The 5,933-nt window shown below is 39.1% G+C and overlaps 1 pseudogene; it reads right to left on the bottom strand.

The window, feature by feature from the left end:
- Positions 1-1,113: 1,113 nt before the first annotated feature.
- On the bottom strand, positions 1,114-1,551 carry LOC138439809 (large ribosomal subunit protein uL22-like; annotated as a pseudogene).
- Between the last annotated feature and the right edge of the window lie 4,382 nt (positions 1,552-5,933).

Here is a 5,933-nt window from a genome sequence, read left to right as displayed (position 1 = left end):
GAAATCTTCCCTGAATATTCATTGGAAGGACTAATGCTGAAGCTGAAGTTCTGATACTTTTGCCACCTGATGCAAAGAGCCAACTCATTGGAAAAAGACCTTAATGCTGGGAAAGATTGGGGCCAAAAGGAGAAGAGAGAAGCAGAGGATGAGATGGTTGGATGGCATCATCAACTCAATGGACATAAGTCTGAGCAAACTCCAGGAGATAGTGAAGAACAGGGAAGCCTGGCGTGTTGCAGTCCACGGGGTCACAAAGAGTCGGACACAACTTAGTGACTGAACAAGAACAACAACTGAGAGATCAGTGCCCATGCCCCTGGTAGCATCCCCTCCTCCAGGCCTGCTTGGTCTCATCGGCTGCCCCAACACACACGACCTCTTTCTTACCCAGGGTTCTTCCATACTGTACTTACCCCAAATTGGGACAAAAAGGCAGCACGTTCCTTTAACTATTTTTTATATTAATACCATAGACAAGGACCTTTTTTAAGGACTAGAGTTAGTAAATCAGACAAGCAAAAGAGATAATACCATATGATTTCTCTTATATGTGGAAACTATACAACAAAACAAATGAACAAACATAAAAATTTGCATTCGTCTTTAAAGAGCATAGTCTCTGTTTCCCACAGCCCTCCAGCTGTCCCATACCCAAGCTCCACTGCTCTTCAAAGCCATGCGTCTGAGGGCTTATCTTTCTGGTACAGGACCCCCAGACTGGGGAGTTCGATGTAGGTCTCAGACCTCTCATATTTTGGAGAGAACCTCTGCACTTTTTATCGTTTTCCCATTTGTGGGTCGACTCCCTGGGGGTGTGGATCTTGACTGCCACATTTCCACCCCTCCTACTTATCTTGTTGTGGTACCATTTTCATACCTTTAGTTGTAGAAAATCCTTTCTACTAGTCTTTAGTTTGTTCTCATAAATAACCCTTCTGTAAATAGTGGTAATTTTGATGTGCCCATAGGAGGAGGTGCACTCAGGATCTTGCTACTCCACAATCTTGGCAAGTCCCTCTAACTCACACTTTCTGGATTCATATAGAGATTGAAATTTTATTTCAAATAACCTTTTTTTAAATTTTTATTTGCATTTATTTTTTGCTGAATTTATCCCCAGGCCGGAAGCTTTTGTTTCTTCAGTTTCTTCTGGGTTCTCTTTTTCTTCTGTGCAACCTCTTTTGGCTTAGGAACAACCTGTCCTCTTTCAGTAAAAGCCGTCTCAATGTGGCAGGGATGGCTCATGTATGGGTTGATTCGATCATGAGCTCTGTAAGTCCTGCGCCATATCTTGGGGGCTTTGCTCTCTTGGATGAGCAAAATGACCAGAGAGTCTACATCTAAGCCCTTAAGTTCAGCATTACTATCTTCAGTTTTGAGTATGCGCAGTAAAAATTTAGCACTCTTCTTGGGCCACCAACCCTGTGTTCAGCCCCACTGTTTGGCCCGAGCACACCTACCAAATCTACCACTGTAACCACACAATGGCACACATTGCTTCTTTGAAGTGACAGCCTTCACATACTTGGTGGCTTTTCAGATATGCATACCCTTAATGGCCTGTGGAAAATTCTTAAAGCGATGGGAATACCAGACCACCTGACCTGCCTCCTGAGAAATCTGTATGTAGGTCAGGAAGCAACAATTAGAACTTGACGTGAAAAACAGACTGACTCCAAATCAGGAAAGGAGTACATCAAGGCTGTATATTGTCACCCTGCTTATTTAACTTATATGCAGAGTACATCATGAGAAACGCTGGGCTGGAAGAAGCACAAGCTGGAATCAAGGTTGCCGGGAGAAATCTCAATAACCTCAAATATGCAGATGACACCACCCTTATGGCAGAAAGTGAAGAAGAACTAAAGAGCCTCTTGACAAAAGTGAAAAAGGAGAGTCAAAAAAGCTGGCTTAAAACTCAATATTCAGAAAATTAAGATCATGGCATCCGGTCCCTCACTTCATGGTAAATAGATGGGGGGAACAGTGGAAACAGTGACATAATTTTTAGGATTCCAAAATCACTGCAAATTGTGACTGCAGCCATGAAATGAAAAGATGCTTGCTCCTTGGAAGAAAAGTTATTACCAACCTAGATAGCATATTAAAAAGCAGAGACATTACTTTGCCCACAAAGGTCTGTCTAGTCAAAGCTATGGTTTTTCCAGTAATCATGTATGGATGTGAGTGTTGGACTATAAAGAAAGCTGAGCAGCAAAGAACTGATGCTTTTGAACTGTGGTATTGGAGAAGACTCTTGAGAGTCCCTTGGACTGCAAGGAGATCCAACCAGTCCATCCTAAAGGAAATCAGTCTAGAATATTCATTGGAAGGACTGATGCTGAAGCTGAAACTCCAGTACTTTAACCACCTGATGCAAAGAACTGACTCATTAGAAAAGACCCTGATGCTGGGAAAGATTGAAGGTGGGAGGAGAAGGGGACGGCAGAGGATGAGATGGTTGGATGGCATCACTGACTCAATGGACATGAGTTTGAGCAAGTTCTGGGAGCTGGTAATGGACAGAGAAGACCGTCCATGGGATAGGAAGCCCCAGGGCATGCTGCAGTTCATGGGGTTACAAAGGGTCAGACACGACTGAGTGATTTAACTGAACTGAACTGAATGGCCTGGGCAGTTTCAGGAGTGTTAAAGTGAACACAAAGATTTGAGCTTCTTGATTTGCATGATTTTATGGGGTTTTCTGGGTCAAGTGAATAGCAGCTACTATTGTCCTATGGAAACCTGAAAACTCTCATATTTTTATTGATTTTTAAATGTCCTTTATACATAAAGACAATTGACCAGATACACAATTGGTACTATATTCATTATTTCCTCTTAATTTTTTGTTAAAACTTTGAGCCATCAGATTTTTTAAAGTTTATGTCAAATTAATGAGTACGTTTTGTGACATTTACCAGTTTTTACGTGTGTGAAAATGCACTTCTTATCCAGAGAGCACATAAATATTTGGCTGTAATACCTGCTGATTTTTTATCTATCTACCTATCAGTCATCTTATTTTTAATAATTGAAAATGCCTGAAATATTGAAATATGTTTGGCCTATAGAATGGATTGATAATCTTCAGGATACCCCGCCCCCTACATAGCTATTTTTCATACATTTGTAAAACATAATTGCTTCCTCAGTGATTTATGATGATCTTTCTTTATGGATGTGACTTTCTTATCAGTGTATATTACAGTTTATTTCAGAGATAAGTATTGTGGAGCAAAGTTATTTATTATTGTTATATTTTTACATAGTGTAAATTGGAGAAAAACTTAGCTTTTAACTAAGCAGTTATATTATAGATACTCAAAGTAATAATGTTCTGTTGCAAAGACATGCTGCTGCTGCTGCTAAGTCGCTTCAGTCATGTCCGACTCTGTGCGACCCCATAGACGGCAGCCCACCGGGCTCCTCTGTCCCTGGGATTCTCCAGGCAAGAATACTGGAGTGGGTTGCCGTTTCCTTCTCCAAAGCATGAAAGTGAAAAGTGAAAGTGAAGTCGCTCAGTCATGCCCGACTCTTAACAACGCCATGGACTGCAGCCTACCAGGCTTCTCCGTCCATGGGATTTTCCAGGCAAGAGTACTGGAGTGGGTTGCCATTGCTTCTCCTACAAAGACATAGTAGAATCCAAAATTGATATATAAAGTTGTTTACATCAGCAATCCCCAACCTTTTGGGCACTAGGGACCAGTTTGGTGGAAGACAATTTTTCCATGGGGGTAGGGGGTAGTTCAGGCAGTATAATAGCATGAGTGATGGGGGGAAGTGTTTCAGGTGGTAATGCAAATGATGAGGAGAGATGGAGAAGGACATGCTTGCCTGCTGCTAACCTCCACCCATGAGGCCCAGTTCCTAACAGGCTGCAGACCAGTACAAGTCCATAGTCTGGGGGTCTAAGGGACAAATGTAGGTTTTATACATATGGTGGTTGTGGTTTACTCACTAAGTCATGTCTGACTCTTGTAACACCGTGGACTGCAGCCTACCAGGCTTCCCTGGCCATGGGATTTCCCAGGCAAGAATACTAGAGCGGGTTGCTATTTCCTTATCCAGGGGATCTTCCTGACCCAGGAATCAAACCCACATCTCCAGCTTTCAGGCAGATTCTTTACAGACTGAGCTACAAGGGAAGCCCAGGTTTTAACGTGTGTGTGTGTGTGTGTGTGTATGTATATATATATATATATATATATATATATATACACATATTTTTAAATATTTATTTTTTAATATTTATACACACAGGCAAATATCTGGAAGAAAATTTTCAAGTTGAAACTGATGATCATTGAGAGTTGAAGTTCTGGTTAAATAATAATTTCTATATTTTTATATTTCTCAATTTTTCTATGTAATCTAATATATATGCAATATTCAGAAAACAAATGTTATGTATTTCTATTTCTGTTGCTTAAATATAACTAGATTAACATTTTGTTAAACTTTATTCCAGTATATTGGATTAAATTTTGCTTTTGGCATTTTTATAATTAGACTTAATTAACCTCTGTATCCGAGAGAGGGTTTTCCTTAAGGGCTACTTTTTTGCTCAACAAAATTAGCTGTAATAATGAGAAATAATAATTTGCAATAAAATAGAGCTGTTTTATAGCCCTATCTCCAGGCCATGGTTGATGTATCTTTACCATTTTTGAGTGAAGTAAGTTGTAGATTTTGAGGTGATCTTGAGGGGCAGGGGGCAGGTGATTTTCCCCTACAGACTTTTCTGGTAAGTCAAGTGTGGGCCTCGTGGCTTTCTCAAGGATGGGCACCCAGTCTTCTCATCCAACAGGTTCCTTACCTGGGTTTTCATATTTTTAAATTTATTTCTTTAATTGTGAAGGCATATCTTGAAGAAATTTTGTTCCAGGTAAACTCTGGCATAACTAAGACTACCTTTACATATAAAAAGAAATTTGGCCATGTATAAGATTTTCCAGACATAACTTTTTTCTTCAAAATTCTGCCGCTGTTGCAGTCTTGTCTTCTAGTGAAGTTGGTTCCTATTTTAGAAAAACTATAATTTCTGTCTGGAAACTCCTGAAATATTTTTTAAACAAACTCGTCTTATTCAAATATCCTGCTAGTATATATATTCGGGTATACACCTATTTTCCTCAATTTGATCTGGTATGTATTTCATATTGAGTATATAACAGAATTGGATTTTTTTGTTTCTTTTTCTTGGTGTATTTTATTTAATTTTGTGTTATTGCTTCTGTTACAATGTCCTAGCTTCTTCCTAAATCACACCTATATTTTATATTGGATCTACGATTTTTGTTGGTCTCTGTTACTCTCACTCATTTGGGATCTTACCATTTTCATTGTGTTTTCCTTTCACTTTTGCACTTTGAGAAAACAGTTGAAGTTGTCTTCAGTATCAGTGATTACATTTTCTTCAGTATGAATTATACTTTTTATCAGCACCAAAGATGCATTTATAGCTTACTGTTACATATTTACTTTTATGGTATTAATTCTTTATAAGATTCAGCTGTTTCGTGGATCTTGATTGCTTTTAAATCTCAGTTTGTCCATAAGACTGTTTTTCCACAGAAGTCCAGGTCTCTCAGTGATGTAAGGAAGAAAACCTTCTCCACTCCCTCCTTCATTACAGTTCCAATAAGAAATCATATTCAGGGACTTTTCTCTGAAGTCTTTAGCATGAATTCCACTCTTGCTTTTACTAGGAGGTTTTTGGGTGTTTTGTGTTTTTTTGCATTTTTAATTTTTGTTGTTCTTGCTATTAATTTACTCCTTGTATATAAGGCTTATTCCATGTTGGAGCTTACTGCAGAGAAGGTAATTGCTCTTAGCCCCAACATTTGTTTACTGAGAGGTGCTGACTGCATATTCCTCTCAGTTCTAGAGTTGGATCAAAGATTGGCCCAATTTTTGGCAATTAA

Source organism: Ovis canadensis, chromosome 4, assembly GCF_042477335.2.
Source record: "Ovis canadensis isolate MfBH-ARS-UI-01 breed Bighorn chromosome 4, ARS-UI_OviCan_v2, whole genome shotgun sequence".
Lineage (NCBI taxonomy): Eukaryota > Metazoa > Chordata > Mammalia > Artiodactyla > Bovidae > Ovis > Ovis canadensis.
This window is presented reverse-complemented; position numbering and strand designations above follow the sequence as displayed.